The following is a 22,323-nucleotide window of genomic DNA, read 5'->3' as shown; positions in this document are numbered from 1 at the left end:
TCATGCATGTTGTCCCAGAAAATACACTCAGTGCAGTGTTAGCAGGAGGATGCAAGGACTTTACAACCAAAGGGAGGCTGAGTACAGCACTGTGCCACAAGAACGCAAGACAGTCAGAATCTCTGACACAGGCCTTCCCTGAGGCAACAATGACTGCGCTTTGATTTCAAAAAATACTCATTTGAATTCAAAACACCACAGGGCAGTTTGAGACTGTCATCATTTGGATGAGACACACATATAATACACATTATGTCACACACGGTGCCTACCGGGCTTCAGATGTTCATCTTGTGTGGACATGATGCAAGATTGTGGGTCAAAATTCAACCACTAGATCACTGGATGATTTCTTTTTCAGCAGACTTTTAATGCATCTGCTTTGGCTGCATGATTTCAAATTGCAGGAACCATTATTAAAATGCTTGTACAAAAACATAAGTGTTTGTGTTAGGACAAGGATACAGTGTGCTGCTTCTGTCCCACCAACAGGCTTGAAGAGGTTAAATTGGCCAGCACAAGGTTAAATATTCCCAGCATTCCCGTATCCGCAGCAGAAACACGAGAAATCGCGTACATCGGGAGGATTCGTTGGGTTTTATAAGGCAAACTGTTTCCTAACTTCACTGAGGATGATCAAATATTTAGTCACATAGCCAGAGCAGGCAGTTACAGAGCAGCTTGGTACTGACAAATCAAATGTTGCTAGCAGCCAGTTGTCATTTCCCACAGTGTTTTGAAGTGTAGGCGCAGCGCACCATCGCACAGCCTTCGTGTTAAATACATTTTGTCTGTTGCTGCTGCGTTAGCTGTGACAGCGCTGACTGCAGACTCCTCTGGGAAATCAGCCCACTTCCTGTTGTATCACAGCCACTGGAGGTGAAGGAATTAAGATGTTTGTGTGTGTGTGTGGAAGCGGGAGGATATAGAGAGGCTGCTCTACAGATATTTCGTCAAGCTGTGTTTTCCAGCCAGTCTCCATGAGAAATGGGTCACACAAGGTTTTAATGTGGCGGAAATTAACGAACATAAACGTAGAAGCGAAGGTTTTGTTTGGATGTTTGACGTGAACATATCCGCTCATGGATAAAACACCACCTATAGCAAAGGCTAAGTCTGCAGTCAACACTGGACGTCAGTGCAGCAGCAGCTCTCTGAGGCTTTGCTTCCAAGACAAGAGCTGAACACCATCACATAGCAGCTTCCCAACAAAGTCACTGGTCAGTGAAAGCAGACGTGTAAAACATGAGGCCCGAGGCCCGGAATCAGACCGCCAAAGACACCAATCTGGCCCACTGGATGGCTTTGGAAAATGTGAAGAAGAGCTTTTAACTGTATTTCCTACTGATAAAGACCTTCCCATGGCTGCTCATACACCAATGCAAATAAGTAATAGATACACCATTAAATGACAGAAGAAATAGTTTTTTTTCCTCATATTCTACTTTATGATTTATCAGTGGGTTCAAAATAAAAACAAGCAAAAAGGAAAAAAATATGTCTCACTTGAAAAAAATGATCTACTTTAGAATAATATATATTTATATTAATATATTATTGCACTAACTGAAGTTTTTCTCTAAATTTACACATTTATTTCTTACTATTTCAGCCCAAAGCAGCATTTCTTTCTCATGTAGGAAAACTGCTGATATTGTGCTTTATTTAGGTCTTTATATTAAACGTATTTACGCAGATGAAAAGAGGGATTTCACTGGTCCGGCCCGCTTCAGATCGAAGCCGTCAAAAGGCCCAAAGTGTAAAATGAGTTTGACATCTCTGATTTAGGCGTTTTGAACATGTCAACTTTAATCTAAAGAAAAGACGGTTAAATATATTTCTTCTTTCTCGGACAGCAAAGTAACTGCTGCATGTGCAAATGAGGCAGCAGCACAAACACGTTACACATGTTGGTCGCACACAGTGTCACTACATATACGCTACTGTATATGAACAGTGTTTCCACAGAAATATTGTATAAACGACTGACGTAGCCACCAAAACACCACCTGGTGCTTAGGAAAGAGCTTTTGCGATGCCTAAAACTGAGCTTTGGGCCATCGCCACCTTGGTGTTTTGAAACCGGATACGACAGGCGATGCACATATTTGATTGTGAAGTCAACGCCATGTGTTAAGACGTTGAGGTTAAAAGTTGGCTAAGATGGCGCCGCCCTAGTGGCAGCCTGCCGTAGCAGCTCCCGATCGCCGTAATGTTCTTTTTTAATCTTTTATATTTATACCTATATCTTTATATTTATCTGTTTATCTTAATATGCATCTGTTTCTACACTCATTTTATACGAGTGCTTGATGTTTGTTGTATATTTGCTGCTAGGGCAACTAAATTTCCCTCTGGGATTGATAAAGTTTCTCTGGTAAAAAGTTGCCTGCATAGTCCCCATTATTCACTCTAATAGTGACCATAATTTAAATGTCCACATGACCTGAAGCTAGAGGTCATAAAGTCATCAGGAAAATCTTTACTGAGGAGCAGTCGAGTCAAGCACATTATCGTATAGATTTGTCTACAACTGGATGTTTGTCTCACAGAAGTCGCCCCCTGTTGAGCGATGAAAAGAATGCAGGTCCTTGGTGTCACTTTTCAGACTCTGAAGCAGCATCAGTCGTTCATACAGTCTGTGTTGAGAGGAGGATTGTGTTTTTGCATGCGTGTGTATGCAAGCGAAAGAAGGCTAATAAACTAACAAACGACACTACATAACGGAGCCATAACCAGCTTCGTCATCCTGTGACTCTGCAGCCTCCATGAGCAACAGCGAGCACCATCAGTTCTCCAGGTTCTGATCAGGCGAATACAAAAAAAAACAACCTCGAGTGCAGAAACTCAGAAACCAAAGCAAAGCGAGCACGTTTTTTCTTTGAAACTTTGCTTTGGTAGCAGGACTCTGAGGATTGACTTCCTTTGGATACAGCCTCAAGTGGCCATTTAGGTAAGAGCAGTTATTTGTGATGGATAAATATTTTTCTTCTTTCAGTCCAAAATTCTGCGTCGTATTTTGCAACTTGATTGTACAATGTGGCCATTAAATGGTTGTATCTGTGTCATGTTTAGCATGTAGTACAGTGAAGGACTTTGGGGGGGGGGGGGGGGGGGGGGATCCCTCTCCGGGGGCCAAACTGAACTTCAGACCCCAGCAGTGACTCTCAGGAACCTTACCTTGTTTCCCCCATCTGTTCAAAAAACACTAACCCCAAGCAGCGAAGTAGCCGTCACTGCCTTCATCTACACATCACTGTTTAATTAATTTCATTTAATGAATTGCCAGCAGGCGATCAGAGTAGAATCAAAATGGCAAACACCTCCAGCTGAGCTTCTCCGCCCTCACTTTATCTCCACTGCCCACATTTCACGAAGCATAAAAGAGAAAAAATAGCCTCAATTAGACCTTCTCTGCCAGGTAATGTGACATTTTCATAAACCTAACAGAATAGTGACCCTTCTGAACCCCAATCATTCTAATCACAAACTAAGACCTCTGATTATAAATAAATAATAAATAATAAATAAATGGATTTTAAATAAATCTATATTTTTGTTGAAAACGTCTTGCTTTGTGCTCACAGTTTCAATTTCAACCACACATACCTGATCTAATTACATGGTCCGCTCGTCAATCTTGGGCCAATCTTGTGGAAACTGACCATGAAAAATCCACCAGCATCCTTATCGCAGCAAGAGGAAGACAGAGAAACGCGGTACATGGGACTGCGGCGGAACTTCTCCGAGGATGAGCCGGAGTCCAGAGCGCGTACAGCCGCCAGGGAAACTAAACACCAGCGGTGTGGAAACCCCAGATTAGAGGTCAAATGCACGGCTGTGAACACAGCCAGAACCGGAGGACACTGAAAAATGGAGCATACTGACGGCGCGGCAACCGGAGGAAACAAACCGATAAGGACGAGGACAACTCCGAGATGAGCGCTTTTTACGCGCATGTAGTGTGTGAAAACGCGTTCACCTCCATTCACAGCGGCGTTATTCTCGGGACTCCAAGAGAGAAAGCAAGCGGCAGGAAGCTTGAAATCACGGAATTTAAACCGGACACATCCAACAAGTGCGGGACGCGAAGGCGAAATGACGCTGCTGGGCGGACTGGGGAGCGATGGGAGGAGAGGAGTCGCCCCACATCACGCAGAACCTCCCTTAAAAAGAAGGCGTGATGTAGTGGGCCTACATTTCAGAGGAATGCCAAAAATATATTTATATATGAGCCAGAATATTACCGTCGAGGTTCCACTTAACTCGATGCCAGTAAAAATGAAGTGGGATGTTTCTGAACTCTGTTTAATCACTGCATAAACTTACAGAGTGCACCATATTCAAAATATTAGTACTGTATCATATTACTGTACGAGTATCACAGTACTGTATGATAGCAGTAGTATTTTTTAGTATTTATTTATTTATTGTCATTGTCAAGAACAATGAAATTGCGTTTGGGGCTTCCATACAACCCAAAAAAAAGAAGAAAATAATAAATACCCCTTAAAAACCCAAGTGTACATATTTAACCCAGTGTGACTCCAATGCAATAAGACAATCCTTAGCAATAATGTTCGTAGAAATTCAGACAAAGACCTGAGAAACATGACAAAATACAACAATGCAACCCATTCAATATTATTGTACTGTGAGATATGATATCATGCTGATATAGTAGAAGAAAGAAAGTTCAATGATAAAGATAATAACACCAAAAATAGCATGTAGTCATCATTATATGGATACAACCAGGAGACAGGACATATCGACGCTTTCAGCCATACTCATCACCCATAAACTCCTTTAGACTCAACAATACAACCTGGATGTTACCCTGAACGCTGGTTCAGAATGTTCCTATTAGAAAACGAAGGCTGGGTAATGCTACAGTAGAGCCCCCATACACAGACCATTGAGCCACAGTAATTGATTTGCCCTCAATCACTGTTCCTTTAATCTACTTACTGTTGCAGCCAAGTCAACGCCAATATTGACGGAGAGGGAAGGCCTGGCTGACTAAAAAGGGATGTGCAACAAAACTGAGACACACAGATTAATGCAAGTGAATCCAAGAAGAGCAGGGCAGCGGAAGCTGGGCAGTCTTGCTCCAGGCTCTCAAACTACAGAGGACAAAAACTGCCAAAATCACAAAGCAATAAATGATTAAAATGCATAAAAAATAAAGGCAAGGCAAGTTTATTTATATAGCACAATTCAACAGCAAGTTGATCCAAAGTGCTTTACAGAGACATTAAAAAACAGAAACAAATAAAAAGCAGGATTTAAAATGGGAAAAAAGGAGTAAGTTTTAAAATTTAAGCTTAAAAGTAAAACGGTGCAGATTTGGTGCTTTATTCAAATGCAGCTGAGAACAGGTGAGTCTTCAACCTGGATTTAAATAAACTGAGCGTTTCAGCTGATCCGAGGCTCAATAAATAATAAATAAAGTTTGCATTAAAAAGGTTATGTAATATAATATGATTCTTCTTTTTAGCTTTTAGCTTTGTTTTACTTGTTGACCTCTAAGAAGCTTGGACCTGTTTATTTCTCATCGATACGATTTATTGACGTATTATTTGACTGTATGACTTCCAGCTAAGCTAAGGGACTAGTCCATACGTCACCAAATGGCTGACCTCGGTCCGGATCCAGACCAAGTGCTGGATCTGTCTGGAACGGTAATCAGTGCCAGAAAAAAATTCCCCATGATGCATAAACCCAGAGCTCTGTTTTATCAGTACAGCGTAAAACAGTGGGCGCAGGTAAATGGTAAAATGGTAAATGGACTGGTTCTTATATAGCGCTTTTCCACTCTTCTGAGCACTCAAAGCGCTTTACACAACTTGTGCATTCACCCATTCACACAACTGACATTCACACACATTCATACTCCAATGAATGCATCGGAGAGCAATTTCGGGTTAGTATCTTGCCCAAGGATATTTGGCATGCAGACTAGGGGAAGCCGGGAATCGAACCACCAACCTTCCGATCAGTAGATGACCTGCTCTACCACCTGAGCTAAACCAGTCCTTACGGTAATCGCCTACTGTTTATGGAGTTAGGCAGAAAAGCCAATCAGACATATAGCGTACTGCAGACACAACATAGAGAGGAGCAGACACGGTGTGCTCGGCGGTGAGCGAGTGGACGAATCAGTGTGGGCTCATTCCTCCAAACCTTTATGTCTCACATGCTGTGAAACAGTGGAGCTGTTAAGCGTCTCTATGAAATCAAACACAAGTTTGTTGAAAAGACGCATCCACCAACGCACACATTCACATGTGCACCAATCACGTTCAGACCCAGATTCAAGCTCCTCACGCCGCAGTCACATGATCATTTATCCCACTGAGGGATAGTGGGCGCTCGTTTTAGAAAAAGGCCCGTTTTTCCAATTGCAGATGTGATTTGTTTCTTGAAAAGCTGGCCTCAAATTCCTCTTTAATTGTTTGAAGAAACAATTAGGAAAGGAAAGAAGAAATACGAAGAGAAACGAGACACGTTTTTGGAATAAGCACTTTTGATTGTATTATTATGAAGAAGAATATGTTTATTATTTGTAATGAAGGCCTGGAGTTCACTCTGTTAGCCATGTGTGTCTTAATCAGAACAAAAAATAAATATCACTGTGATGAAGTGGAAATATACAACCATGATTTGATTGACATGGGATGAAACTGAGATCTGGACCTTGTTGTGAACGAAATCTTAGTGATCGAACCTACTGGGACTAGTCCTTCTAAGTGTAGACAGCTACGTCAGTGCTGTGGGAACAGAATCAGTATAGGAAAGCATCCATCCATCCCTCATCCATCCATCCCTCATCCTCCCATCCATCCTCCCATCCATACTCCCTCCATCCATTCATCCATCCTCCCATCCATCATCCCATCCATCATCCATCCATACTCCCTCCATCCTCCCATCCATCCATCCATCCTCCCATCCATCCATCCATCCTCCCATCCTCTTCTGCTCTTCCTTATCAGGGTCAAGTTTAAAAAGTAGCAAAAACAAATACATTAGTCTGACCACTTAATGCTTTATTGCAACTATAATCACTCAATTTTACAAGCTGACAGCTGTTGCAAGGCTTGTGTTGAGCATATTTTATTTCTGAACATCTCATAGTCCTCCGTCTTCTCATCTTTGGCTACTCGCCTCACTTACACAGTAAGACGTGGCTGACGAGGTACTTTGGGGTTGTGAACTGTGAAATGTTGGAAACACAATCAGGAAAACTTTGTCTGAAATATCAGTTTCTTGTGATGATACTCACAGTAGCTCATGGCTACACATCTGAGATAAAACTGCAGGGACAGCTTGTCGTGCAGCTCAGTACCGGATCTGCGTTCAGTCGACCAGGTAACCTTTACTGCCACAGAAAGTGATTTTTCCTTTTAGTTACCCAAAATTACAGAAAAAGACTGGGAGATGAAAACAAGCAGATCCTTTTAGTGAAAATACCACTGGTACAAAGTCAGTGTGTGCTAAAAACATTCAGGGAACAAAAGGAATTCAAGACAATAAAAGAAAGAGTCTGACATCTTAGAAGATTTAGAGGATTGAGAGACCGGTAACACCTTGCTACCACTCTCATGTCTGTATGCTAGACATGAATCTGCAGAGAACACGTCTAGCTTTGCTTCAAATAAAGACCTACTGTCATGGTTGGCTGTGTGGCAGGCGGGCAAGCAGGAGTGGTGGATCCAAAATGCAGGACTCAGACACAGAAGTTCAACTTAAAGCGCAGCTTTAATGCTGGAAAACCTCTTTCTAACTAAACTCACCAAAAGACAAACAAAAACGCTGGTGGACTAAAACACTGAAGCACAAAACACTGAACTGGAACTGGAAACAAAACACTGGCAACACGGAGGCAAAACACACACAGCTTGTTGAGGGTACGACGCAACACTGACTCAGAGAAACACAGGGACTAAATACACTGGGAAGTAACGAGGAGAATGAGACACAGAAGGAGAGCACAGCTGGGGGAAATTAGAACTGACGAGACAAGCAAAGCAGGACACATTCACATAAGACACGGACCTTCAAAGTAAAACAGGAAGTTTCACACAGAGACACGAACTTGACACAGTGGAGACAGCAACTAAGAAACACAGAGACATAAACCATAAGGCAGAGGACTCTAAGAACCGAGAGACACAGAGGGGAACTCAAACATGCAGACACAGACTTACACAGAACAGAGGGGACATAGAAACATGAAGGGCAAGGGATCGAAACTAGAAACTCACACCAAGTACAATAATACAAAAATCACAAAGAACTAAAACGCTGGGTCAGGAGACCCAGGACCCTGACACCTACAACCAAAGTAAACATCTATCCTGACTTTAGCCAAAGGCAAAAGAACAATGACCCACCACATCTTATTCTCATTAATTATCTTACTAGGTTGGGTTTTTTGCAAACACAAAAGTGTAAACACAAGTTATTGTTTTTCAGAACAGTAATCTGTTTCTTTGATCCACCACTATGACAAAAACTGAAATGTCTTTAATCAAGATATTAATCCATAAGAGCCCAGACACATTTTACAGGAAAACTCTGGGAGAGTCAAAGTTGAAACTTTAACAGGAACTTTCCTCCGTGTGTAAAGGAGCGTAGACACCTGTGTGGCCGTGGTTGTATGGATTAAAGATGCTCATTCAGTAAAACTAGAGTCGCCTCAAGGATACGGTTCAAAACCTTTAGTCACTGCTTTAAATGTTCTCTGGAAAGAAATGCATACCTGTTCAGACTTGGGAGAGTGGGGGACCTTACAAACGACCACAAAAACAAGGACATGGGTTTAGACCGCTCCTGTAAATGCACGCCACACCAGTCTGTGCAAAAACTGTGTATCTGAAATGTAAAAGAGAAAGAGAGCATCCAGAGCAAGCTAGAGCTGTTTGATTTAACTGACAGTATTGACTCTGGGGGAGGTGCAGACACAAGATTTGAGTTTCACATTGCTGGATCAGTCAGCAGTGACCTTCCCTCATTACATCCAGGACGTTACTCCGTATTACAGTATTATATTTTAGTCAGAGGAGGGGACTAGATGATAGAATAGGCAGAAGGGTCTGAGATCACAGAGGGCAGACAATGTAACACACATATACTGCTGTGGCAAAAAGGGGGGAAAGTTGTGTAAGTATAGACATGTGCTGGTTGACATGATTAACCCTAACCTGAAAATCTGGCTAGTAGTTTCTGAAGCATATATATCCTATTTTGGTGACTGATATAAATATGAGTTACAGCAGATGTGTTAAACAATGGGTTGTTGCAGTTAATCAAGCAGTCAGTCAGACAAGATATCCATCACAGCCAGAGCTTTATAACTCATGTCTGACCTGCGCCGTCTGATGGACTGATGGGTTATGGGGAGTGCACTGTAGAAACACAATGCAATGGATACTGGGCAGCAAAGCTGGGCACTGACGAGGTACCGGCATTTAAAATCAAAATAAAACCAAGTAAGAGCTAAAGTAGCTATCACCTGGCTAGGTGTTTGGGTGTGTGTGCAGCATCTCTATAGCAACCTGGCTCACAGTGTGCCGTGAGAGTGGAGACCATAGAAAAGCAAGCCAGGAAGCTCCCACTGCACACTTTTGGTGCTGATGTTAATGTCAGAGGAGGTTTGGAACACATCAGCATCTGGCATCTCCGCCGTGAAGCTTCATGTGCTCTGCTGCGTCAAGGGCGAAATAGTGTGGTTTCCAAACCCTTCCAGTGTGTAATAATACCACAGCTGATGGTTTAGTGTCCAGGAAAAACTGACTGTTACATTAAATTCAGTGTAAATGTTTGTAAAGGCACCTTGCATGGGGTGGAAGACAAAATGTGTGGACTAATAGTTTTGTCCATATCATCTAAAGTTTTCTATATGAAAAGACTTTTTAAGAAAAAGGTCACAAAGTTCCCCTTCCACCACTAAAATCTCTACAAAGGTGCATTTTAGCAGAGTCTTTGTGAAGGTTCTCAGTCATCCAGCTCATCGTAGCCCAAGGAGTTTGGAAAGAAAAGCGTCTGGACTTCTTTAAGTTGCTTGAAGACGTTTCACCTCTCATCTGAGAAGCTTCTTCAGTTCTAAGGTCAAATGGTGGAGAGTCCCAGATTTAAGCCCATGGGGGGACACCCCCCTCCCCCCCATGGGGGGAGTGACTTCAGAAAATCAGATGATAGGGTGGGGCTAGGTTTCACAGCGGGTTCACCTGAAACCTTGGTTGATTGTGACCTACACCCATTTTCACACCTTGGCTCATGTGATTAGGTAGCGGATCAACAGGGGGTTCATGACCCTCTTGGGGGGGGAAACTCCCACAGGGCTTAAATCTGGGACTCTCCACCATTTGACCTTAGAACTGAAGAAGCTTCTCAGATGAGAGGTGAAACGTCTTCAAGCAACTTAAAGAAGTCCAGACGCTTTTGTTTCCAAACTGTTGAACAGTTAACTAATTGATTTGTTAGTAAATGAATTTAGTGCAAATTAAAGTTTAATTACTTTGGAATAATGTGTTGAATTAAATGCAGGCCCTGCATATCAAGATGAAAATATCATCCAACTGACTGAAGCACAGTAAATGCTTTGAGGCTGCTTTGCTGCCACTGGGACCGGAGAGCTTGCATGAAAAGTGAATTCCCAAATTAATTTATGTCAGAGTGGCTGATCACCAGCTAGACATCAAAGTAAATCTGCTAAAGAAGCCTTTCAAACACAGAGAAGCTGCTCTGCAAAAGCAGCGCGATGCGAATGCTTAATTCACATGTTCAAGAACTGGACAGGAGGCTTGAATTTGTCTATATTTGTAGACAAAAATCAAAATGACCAGAGTTTCCAGACTGTACTGTTTGTGTCATTTGATGAACTTAATAAATCCACAGTGCTGTGTGTATTTTCCTCACTGTGGTGCTGGGTTTTATCTAGCTGTTGATATTCAGTATTAATAACTTTCACAACAGTTACTGCATTTCAGTTTCCTCTGTCCGTGCATACATGAACAAAACGGATCAGAGGCAGATAGAAGGAACATGCAGGACAGAAACGGTGCGAGAAAAGAGACGAGACCAGGTTAGAAGTAGAAGTACAATATGGGCAGAAGACAGAGGAGGAGAAACGGAAAGAAGAGAGGAGGCGACAAGAAGAGGAGAGCCCTGTGGGCGATGATAGATCATGACTAAGCATTACACTGTTGGCTGTAAGTGAAGCCATTCATCAGGTGACCTGCAGCGATGCCTGCTCTTCATTCAGTGCCGATTTTCCAAAGTTAACATCAGTATCTATTTATACTAAAGTGCAGATGAAACAAATCACAGGAAATAAACAGCGTATACAGTACAAGATCAGTACCTAGCATTAATACAAGAAGTACAATCTTACTGAAGTACTTCACAGACCTGTTTGCTACACTTGTATCCATGAAATCCTTCACTTTTACTGCGGAAACTTCGATTCTTACCTAATCTGCTCGTTATCCCAAACATCCTAGCTGCTCTACAGTGAACAGACCATGACATAATAAGATAATAAGATTAGAACTGCTCAAATACAGTGAAAGCACTCTTGCTGCGTGCTTTGACTGACAGGTGACAGGTGTGGTTTGCCTCAAAGAAAACCATAGACTGTAAAGGTGGACATCACCCAGTGGTTGTAGATTCTGCGTTACATGTTTGTGTGGCACCATGTTGGTTTTTCACACCTCATGTGACTTATATGGCGTATTGGCTAGCACTTACCTAGCTTGCTTAGCCAGTTGCATTAATAAAATGTACAGGTGCAACTCAAGGACACAGGTATTGGCTAATTAGTTCTGAGAAATGGACTGATACAACACTAAAATCTCACTCATCAAAAGTGTGAACTGCAGCCTCAGTTTCCGGTTCTCAGTTGACAGGAGTGGCACCCACTGTGGTCTTTGTTGCTGTAGCTAATCTGCTTCAAGGTTGGACGTGTTGTGCATTCAGAGATGCTCTACTGCATGTAACATGTGGTGATTTGAGTTACTGTTACCTGCTTATGAGCTCAAAGCAGTCTCCTCTGACCTCAGTGAGGCATCTTCACCCAGAGAAACACCTCTCACTGGATAGTTTCTTTTTTGGACCACTTCCTGTAAAACCAAGAAATGCTCCTGTGGGAAAATCCCAGCAGATCAGCAGTTTCTGAAATTCTCAGACCAGCTGCTCTGGCACCAACAGTCATGCTATGTTCAACTAAACCACCTCTCTTCCCCTTATGACGCTCAGCTTTCAGCAGGTTTGATCGTGTCTAGGTTCTTGAATGCACCGAGTTGCTGTCATGTGATATTTGCATTACGAAAATGTGAATCTAACAAGGTGACAGATGAGTCTATATAGTTATGTGTCCTGACGGTATAAAGCAGAGGTACAGGTGCATTAAAACCTGGATGACCAGGAGGCAACATCTCTGACTGTGAGGAGGAACTCCGTTGTTTTGGAGTCAATGTGAAAACATTACAGATGGGTTTATGGTCTTGACTTCTTGTTTGAGGTCTTATCCAATATAACAAATGTGGTGCAGTTTAGGGTGAAACAGACATCCAGGGCAAAAGGTGGACAAACTGGATATTTTCCCTGTTGTATAAACCCAGTCTTCATGGCCCAGCATGTTATGTTCATAGAACAGAGAACGTTGTCTTTGCTGTGTTTGTGTCACTGTGAAACTAAGAAAGCAGCATTAGCCCATCACATTTAATTGTTGTGCTCAAGTTGTCCAAGAGTGTTGGTCAAGTTACTTGAAAAAAGTAATTAGTTACTAATTACTGATTATGTCACCAAAAAGTAATCCCATTACTTTACTGATTACTTATTTTCGAAAGCAATTACTTACTTAATTTTCAAAAACATGACACACAACCTGAATACATAATGAAGCACAGACCTTTCAGCCCAGTTCTATTTCTTTGCATAATCCATCAAATGAAAAAGTTTCTTTTTAAAACGTATTTTATTCATTTTAATTTTTAACTTCATGCATCAAGCAAAATGAAATTATATGCAACAGTCTTTCAATATCTCCTGCATATTCCAGCATATACAATAAAATCATGTTTTGTGTTTACACTCTTTCAAATAGTAAAACACAGCAAAAATAACTCAAATCAAAGACTCGGCAGCTCTTAAATCTATTGTCAGCTGTTTAGCAGGAGTGGGGCGGGTGGAGGTTTGCCCACAGCGACATGTCAGTGGGAGGATCCGGGGTTTCTCTGTGAATGTCACGTTCCCGTGGCAGCGTGCTCGCTGCTCGCTCAGATTTCAAGTTAAATTTTTGGCTGTAGAAAGAAGTTTTCTTCCCACGCAGAGTGCACAGCAGACGCTAATGTTTTTGTCACTTTGACAGAATCAAGCTCAAAGTAATGTGATTACTTCCACACTAAACGCTGCATGCTCGTACTCTCTCTGCACTCCATATTATCCATTGTTGATCTGCACACGTCTGTCGCTGCCACGAACGTCGCACGCTCGTACGTCACTTTCATGAGACGCTCACACAAACAACATCATGGTTTAGTAACGCAGCGTGCTTATGGGAAAGTAACCGTAATCTAATTACTTTTTGCAATAGTAATCCCTTACATTACTAGTTGCTTGAAAAAGTAATCGGATTACAGTAAGATGTTACTTGTAATGCGTTACTGCGCATCTCTGATGTCCAAGCCACTGTTATTTTACCGCATGTGCAAACCCTGCGTGCCGTAGGTGAAGCTATAATAAATGAATAAAGCTTCAGATGATGAGGATGATCCGCCCCCTCACATCCAGCTTCATCCTTCGAGCTATTCCCGCTGCTCCGTTCTCTCTGTCACTTCCACTTTCCCACGCTGTCAGATTCCCCTCATTCAATTTCATCATGTCTGCTGTGGTTTAACGAGCCCCTGTTCTTTAAAAATTCATTGCCTTTGTGTCTTTCTGCCTTTCAGACCTTCTTCCCTAAAGCCGCCTGCAGCACACATTCACCTCCGCCTCACCGTCCGCGGCCAGGTCTTTCCCTGCGAGTCTCAAACAGCTGCTAACTCCGCTCCAAAACCACCGTCGTTTACACGCCAGGGTCCTGTCCTCATTCCTGTCATCAGTGGGGACTCTGCTCTAATGTTTGATCAGAGTGTAATCACCAGAGTATTTCATTGCTTAGCCTTAAATCTGCAAATATTATTCTTTCCTTCTCTGATTCGAGATTCTTAATGTCCGTCTGGAAAAAGCTAAATACTATAGCTTAATGCAACAAACGCCTATTGCAGCTGTTTAAGACAGAATACGGGTGAACTGGAGCCTGTTCATCCCAGATATGTTGTACAGCTGAGGGGCTTTTGTTGTACAAATCCAGTCTAAAGCACCAAAGGGACTTTCGGTGGAATGAGCAGAGAGGGGTTTAGCTATAGAGATTTACAGTTCTTACTGAAGGACAAACTTACTCCTCACAGAAGAATATAGCATTTTCTACCTTGTGGGCATATTGCCACACCATCTTTTATGAAATGTCAGTTTTTCTGTTTGTTTTTTCCAAGTTAGTGAGTAACCGTTGCTTCAGGTGGATTTAAAAAAAAGAAAAGAAAAAAAAAAAAAAAGGTAAATCATAAAAAACAGAAGAGGAAATGAGGAAAATACGACCTGGAAAACAAGACAAGCAGCAGACAGTGAAAGATGTCTATGAGGGCAAACAATACGCGGTGATGGTGCATATTGTGTCTGTTGTCACTGAGCGTGGCAGCTTGATGCATCGCACTGCTGGGCCAAATACAATTCTGCGAGTGCGACCAGTCTGCCATATCTGCATATCAATTATTTGTGGCTGCCATAAATACAGTTTAATGGAACTGTCAGTGTGTGCCATTGCATATTAACTGAGCCTGGAGCTCAGCTGCAGCTGGTTGCTGCTGGCAAACAATCCTGGACACATCTGCATCCAGGTGGAGAACAGCAGGAAGTGCGGCACCTCATTTAAGGGAGCTGTACTGACTTGAATATAGATAATGGGGAGGGGCTGAAAAGATTGGTTTTCTTAATAATTATCAGAATTTTATTATGAACAACTTCACATGCATATGAACTTGAGTGACAGCCCATTCTTAACCTCCTAGGACCTGCCGTCCACATGTGTGGACGTCACATTTTGGGTTATTTAGACCAAAATACTAAATCTTGCTCTACAATGGCCTGATATCCACTTACCAGGACATTATATTGCAACTGTTCTATCAAAATTTTAAAAGAATATCCTCATATGTGGCTCTCATTTTCCTTACGAACAAAAATTATGTAAAAAAAAAAAAATCTGGTACTTCTTTGTTTTTACATTCATCAGGTCCCAATCAGCCCAAATATCAAAGAGAAATTAAAAATGCTGCTGTGGAAGAGTTCGGGTCTCAGGAGGTTAATCCATAGGGTTTAACTCTTTACAGCCGTAACAGCTTCAACAGTTGTGTGAAGGGTTTCCACAAAGTTTAGGAGTGCTCTTCCTATTTCCCCCTGGATGTCTTTAAGGTTTCCACGTCTTTGACATAGGAGAGGTCAGGGCTGATCGTTTAAGAAAAGGTGTATGGTTGTGTGCTTCTGTAAATAAAAGTATTGTATAAAACAAAAGATAAACTGTGAGGAAACTGATTTTAAAGCCATAACTATACTGCCATACAGAGTACTAAATATTCAACACATCCATATTCCAGCGTACACCACATTAGCAGATTTGACCATAACATGAAGATATGGAGAGGAGCTTTTGAAGCTAGTAAGAAAAGACGTGCTGAGAAAGAGCAAAACAGCTGTGATGTTCGCTTTGAGAGTGTGGACAAGTACAGCGAAGGAGAAAGTGCTGCACGGTGTCCTAATGCATGTAGAAAAAAACATATGATCAAGTGTCAAGAGAGCAACTGTGGAGCTGCAGAAGAGTCTGAGGAGGTGGTGCAGGGCATGCATGAGGACAATGAGACAGGTGTGTGGTCTGCTGCCACAATCTGCAGTGAGAGTAGGTGGCAGGTTGGAGGAGAGGCTGAAGAGGTGGAGGTATCACAGCCAGAGAAAGGGAGTTTCTACTATTAGAACTTCCCTGGTTTTACTAATGTTATTAGTTTTTAAAGATGATTTTCTGTGTTTAATCAATCGGCATACTTAAACCTGGACCAATCACAGTACACCTACTTGCCTCACAGCTTCTCTTATGTTAAAAAAGTTCCAAATGCAGTTGTAGCTCAAAAAAAAAAAAAGTCCCTAAAAATGGAGCACTGCTTTATAATGTTACCTGATTCCTGCACCAGAATTATGAAAGAGCACCCATGTTCCAAAAACACCTATATAAAGCTTATAGCTGCTGCTATGTATCTGAGGGATTAGCAGGAGATTGATGGTTCTCCCCTGTATTCCTCCAGCGGTCCTAAAATTAATACGAGTGATAAGAATTTTGGCACAGGAATTAAAATAGAGGCGCTCCTCTTCTGGAAAACATCCTTCAGCGTATGAGTGTGACTCAGTACACCCTCATTTACACACTGAATGCACTGTACATGCACACAGGAGCTGCTCACACACTAATCTACACGCTTGCATACATTAAAATGCAGCACTGCTCACCATATAACAGAGTAAGAGACCTGAGAACATAGGAAATACTAGTCAGGTGGTCGGCTGAGATAAGCTTGTGGTCTTTTTGATTTGGCAGTAAATCAACTGACTGCAGGTGGCAATAATGCACAGAGGTCAGCACCGAGGCCTCACAGTCAACTTGGGGTTTTTTGCAGTCACTGAGTTGACCGCAAACCCGTCTGTATACCAACATGTTCTAGAGTCAAATGTGTGAAAGCTAAGCGTGGCCCAAACTGGGTCGCGCAACAGATAGAAAAGAATCAACAGTCCATTCAAAGAGCAGACCTCAACCTGAGTTAAATGATGTGACGGACGCTTAAAAAAAAAAAAAAAAAAAAAGCTGTGCTCATGCAGTTGTTGCAGGTCTGAGAGTCTATGGCAGGGGTGGGAACTCCAGGCCTCGAGGGCCGGTGTCCTGCAGGTTTTAGATCTCACCCTGGGTCTACACACCTGAATCACATGATTAGTTCATTACCAGGCCTCTGGAGAACTTCAAGACATGTTGAGGAGGTCAATTAGCCATTTAAATAAGCTGTGTTGGATCAAGGACACATCTAAAACCTGCAGGACACTGGCCCTCGAGGCCTTGGATTGCCTACCCCTGGTCTATGGTGAATGTGATGTTAAACGCCCATGTAGAAAGGACGGCACTGTGACAACGGACTTGCTCCTACTCTGGGTTCCCTCTTTATTCTGGTACGAAGACAACAGCACCTAGTCATCATCGACAGTGTGTTCTTAGTTAACAAAAGACTAATATACATTCCTACAATACAACGCTGTCAAAGTCTTTCTTTAAAAGTTCTAGCTGAAACCAAATGTGCGATCATATAGTAGCAGTATTTTTATTTTTTCCATCCTTGTGCTAACCGAGGTGAGAGCTGTTATTTCTACTTTTTTCTTAAACAACAACAATAAAATAAAAAACACATAAATTTCTCATCTAAAACAAACACCATTGTTTATCGTTTTTGTACAACAACATCAAGTAAAAATGCGTAACAGCACCTACCTGTACAAAGATAACAGCACGCAGTCATCATCCTGTTACAAAACTGCAACGTTCGGGTCTGTTAACAAGCAACAGTTACAGTCTCATAGTGTTCGAGCTGGGTGGAGCCAGACAGCGCCCTCTAGCTATCTAGCTTAGCATGCTAACCAAAAATGCTACTGGTGAATAAAGTTAGTATTAATGCACCAAAATGCCTGTAACTTTCAGTGTACATGCTAGTACTGCTTACAATAAAAATACATGTTAACAGTTACCTCTGTGAGAGTGTTTTTACTAATGAGCATGCATTATTTTCCTTTGCTGAGACAGCTACTGCGCAGCTATTTGGAACCTTAATGCAGTTGCAGTATTTGTCCACAAGGTGACTCCAACTATTCATAAAGCACATTAATTTTGAGGAACTTCATTGTTAAGCTTTTTGAACTCTGTTACACTCACAAATATGAATAAACTGAACCAACATTGTCAAGAAGAATATGGCAAAATTCCTCCACAACTGATAAACACTGGTAGTCACACAGGAAACGAGCACACCTTGTTTTTTGTTGAAGCAAGGAAAGCATAACATGCAGGAAACAGTCATGGATGGGCCCCCGCTGGTCTGTTTTCTGCTTCGGCCTTCCAACTCTCCCTGAGTCTAGGTTGCAGACCTGTTGCACATCAATCTCATCCTCAACCAGCACTCAAGGACCAGCTCCAACAACCAGTCTCTGCCAGACCGTTTGTTTCATTAGAGTGGTAATCAGGCTCCTTCAAGACTCCCCAGCATTTTGGCAAGATTAGCCTAACATATCTGTGTGGCTGAAGAGTGGCTTACTCTTCCTGTTCCCTTTAAGCAGGTCCAGAGGTCACTGCATCTGCTCCTCTGAATTGCCAACCTCCTTTGACTCCATTTACAGATGAAAACAAGTGAGACAAACAAGTAAGCCTCGTCACCTTGACTCACCTATCTCTCCTCTCTCAGTAACCCCTGCTGTCATCTCGCCTACATGCTCATTGTTATTCAGTAAATCAGTCAAACTTTGAATTTTGTCTGCCTTGGGTCTTGCTTCAGAGCATCGGCGTAACTTTGTGCTGAACATTGGGTGGGGTCACCTGTCTCTGTCCAAATAAATAAATAAATCTGGCTAAATTCCCAGATGATGAAACGTGCACCTACTTTGCTGGTAATACCTGAAATGAGTAAAGAAAATCAACAGCCTATTTATGCAAGATAATTCATAATTTTATTGGGGGGGGGGTCATAACCCCACAAACTCCCTGCAAATTACGCCCCTGCTTCAGAGTCTGCTTTGCTTTATTTTTTCCAGTAAATAATGACATGTATTGTTGTTCATCTGATGCCTGGTATGGATTAGATCATTTTTATTATGACCTGTTAAATAAAACAAAACTGACACAGAATACAGTCTTTTCTTTTATAAAAACCATGATTGTAAATCTCACATAATAGAAAAATAAAGGAGAAAATCAGTTTTTCTTTCCATGGAGAGGCTCAGTCTATGAAACTGGTCAAACTCTGGATGTAAAATGTGGAGACAGACAACTAAATTATCAACAACTTTGCCTTTGCTTGGTCTAATTACTGAACCGAAAGCCTGTGAAACAACAGTTTTCTTTAGCCGGTCTGGTTTGGGGTTTTGCCTGTAAAGCGAAGCCATCAGATCTTCATGTTCATTCAGCACAGCGATGCTGTGCTGCTGTCGGCTGCTAATTCAGCTGCAACCACATTACTCTCCTTCCTAATAAGGTTTACTGAGGGTCTGTCTTCCCAAGCTGCACCCTCCTCCACCCTCACAAACATCATAATGGAGCCTGACACACGCATGTGCCTTTGCTTTTTGCAGTGTGCTCTAGTTAATGAGTGTTGTGCGTGCGATTATGTGCGTACAGAAAGATTTCAGAGTGAAGGCAAATGTTTGTCTGTTTGAAATGTGTCATCAAATGCTGAGCTTCATGCAGAAAGCTGAGTCGTGTTGGCAACATTAAACTGGAGCTAATGTCTACAAAACCTGTATCATGTTTAACGGAGGTTCTAAGTTCCACATCTGTGTTATTAAAGCAGAAAATACTTGTGTGTGTGTTTATAAATTATGTAGGTTAATAATTTCTCCTGATTTTGTTTGACTGAGATGAGCCACTCTCATTAGGAGCCTCTTACAAGGATAATTTGGTAAGCCAGTAAAGGTCAGGAAGCCCAGCAGGATGCAGACAGTGATCAAGAACTCTACGCTCTGCTTTGACCTTCATACGTCTGGCCACATTTTGGCAGGCAAGCTCTAGCTTCTCCCCTCGGTTTCAGAAGGATACATGTGGTTCATTATTAGCTCCTTTCCTGCTCTTGCTGAAAATCAAGTTCTGTGCTGTTAGCCAAGATGCAGTTAATTTTATTGACACAACTATTGTCTTTGATCAGTGCAATGCCCTCACTTATAAGGATCATTAATGTTAGAGATGATTTATCATCATTGCCCCTGTGCTAATCTTTTAGTCCTCTGTCATTTCTATGCATTGCTAAACAGGTTTTGGGTGCTCTGCATTCAGAGTCATATACAAAGCTGCACACGGGCACAGTCCAGATAAAATGTTTAGGACCACTTGCCTTTAAAAGGCCAAATCTGTGCAAAAATGTGGATTCATTGTCATTTTCTATTCATTCTTTTAAATCACGGCTAAAAACATATCTTTTTAAACTTGCCTTTTCTACCAGTTAAATGCTGGCTTGCTTGCAGTGACCTATTGTATTGTATTAAATTCTCTGCTATCTTTCCATTATTGGTGTCTTTTATCATGGTGGTACAGTCTTACCTTGCTATAACCTATGTGCTGCAGTTTACTCTTATTGGTGGCTTTTATCTGTGAACATAATCCGTTACTTTTATGTATTTGATGTTAATGTGTGAACTGTTTTATTTTTTATTGTTTTATGTAAAGCACTTTGGTATGCCCAAGGCTTTTAAATGTGCTCTATAAATAAAGATTGTTGTTGTTGTTGTTTTCTGTCAGGCAGTCACACTGTCATGATGCTCTGTTGGCAAAGGAAAACAAACCTTCCCTTGTTGAACTGCATAAGCAGGATCTCTCACAGCGCGCCATCGCTGCTGAGGTGGGACGCAGTAAGACGGTCATTTGATATTTCCTAAATGATCCTGAGGGTTATGGAACAAAAACTCAAGTGGAAGACCCAAAAAAATGTCACCAGCACTGAGCCGGAGGATCCAACTGGCTGTCAGTCGAGACACTGGACGATGCTTGACCCAAATTAAGGCCGTTACTGGTGCCGACTGCAGCCCCATAACCATCAGATGCCATCTGAGGCTGAAAGGCTTCAAGAACAAAAAAAACGTCTCGTCTCCTTGAACGCCACAGAACTGACCGTTTGGACTTTGCTACAGAGCACCAAACATGGGACACTGAAAGGTGGAAGAAAGTTTAATTCTCTGAGAACAAAAGTAACCTCGATGGTCCTGATGGTTTCCAACGTTGCTGGCATGACAAGCAGATCCCACCTGAGGTGTTTTCTATGCGCCACAGTGGAAGGGGCTAAGGTCAAATGGTGCGACTCTGGGACTCTCCACCATTTGACCTTAAAACTGAAGAAGCTTCTCAGATGAGAGGCTAAACGTCTTCAAGCAACTTAAAGAAGTCCAGACGCTTTTCTTTCCAAGCTCCTTAGGCTACAGTACACAATGCCCGCAGGACAAGAGACTTCTTATAACCTCACTATTTTGGATGATCCTGCATGTTCCCCTGATCTAAATCCAAGTGAGAACCTTTGGGGATGGATGGCAAGGGAAGTTTACAGAAATGGACAACAGTTCCAGGAAGTAAATGTCCTTCATGCGGTCGTCTTCACCACTTGGAGAAATGTTCCCTCTCACCTCATGGAAACGCTGGCATCAAGCATCAATGTTTTCAATGTTTGAAGTGATCAACAATAACGGTGGAGCGACTCACCACTGAGTTCATGTTTAGAACTTCTGTTTTGGGGGGTTTACAGGGGTTTTTTTGGTGTGGTCCTAAACTTTTGATCAGCTGTAAAACAGCCTGTTTCAGTTTAAGTGTCCCACCTCAGCAGCGATGGCGCGCTGTGAGAGACCCTGCTTATGCAGTTCAACAACCCGACCACGTTCAACAAGGGAAGGTTTGTTTTCCTTTGCCAACAGAGCATCATGACAGTGAAATGACAGAAAATGACAATGAATCCACATTTTTGCACAGATTTGGCCTTTCAAAGGCAAGTGGTCCTAAACATTTGATCAGCTGTAAAACAGCCTGTTTCAGCTTGTTTTCAATAAATTGCTCAAAAAAATGTTTTGTCTCACTCCCATTTCTTCTTGTTGCATGTTGAAGCTCTACGTTGAACCTTGTTAAGATCCAACCATGCAAAATAGGATTTTGGGGCCATTTTTTAAGTGGTCTTAACCTTTTGATTGGGACTGTACCTGTTTGCATCTGTCTATATGACTCTTGAATGCAGCAGCACCCAAAACCTGTGTTTTGCAATGGGTAAGTGATCCTCATAAGTGAGGGCATTGCACTGAACTTGACTGTATTAAAAAAAAAAAAAAAAAAACAACAACAACAGAAACCTGAGTCAGTAAGCAAGGTGAGTGCAGCTTAAGTGTTGTGATGAAGGTCGCAGCGACACTGTGCTGATGACAAAACCAGTAAAGAGAAAAGCAGAGCAGGTGCAG

The 22,323-nt window shown here is 42.0% G+C and overlaps 1 protein-coding gene across 5 annotated transcripts in view; it reads right to left on the bottom strand.

The window, feature by feature from the left end:
* fam163ab (family with sequence similarity 163 member Ab) overlaps positions 1-17,683 on the bottom strand; it is a 42,081-nt gene extending 24,398 nt beyond the window's left edge. For 4 of the 5 annotated variants that reach the window (XM_085252605.1, XM_085252607.1, XM_085252606.1 and 1 more), the window contains exon 1: positions 3,610-4,077. The gene's annotated coding sequence lies outside the window, so the exon portion shown is untranslated. Of the gene's footprint in view, positions 1-3,609; positions 4,078-17,626 lie in introns of those variants that run through there. The other variant, XM_085252604.1, reaches the window with a different exon arrangement.
* Between the last annotated feature and the right edge of the window lie 4,640 nt (positions 17,684-22,323).

The sequence above is a fragment of the Mchenga conophoros genome, linkage group LG17 (assembly GCF_057382185.1).
Source record: "Mchenga conophoros isolate Kocher_MC1m ecotype Shallow Benthic linkage group LG17, M_conophoros_male_GT1.1, whole genome shotgun sequence".
Classification (NCBI taxonomy): domain Eukaryota; kingdom Metazoa; phylum Chordata; class Actinopteri; order Cichliformes; family Cichlidae; genus Mchenga; species Mchenga conophoros.
This window is presented reverse-complemented; position numbering and strand designations above follow the sequence as displayed.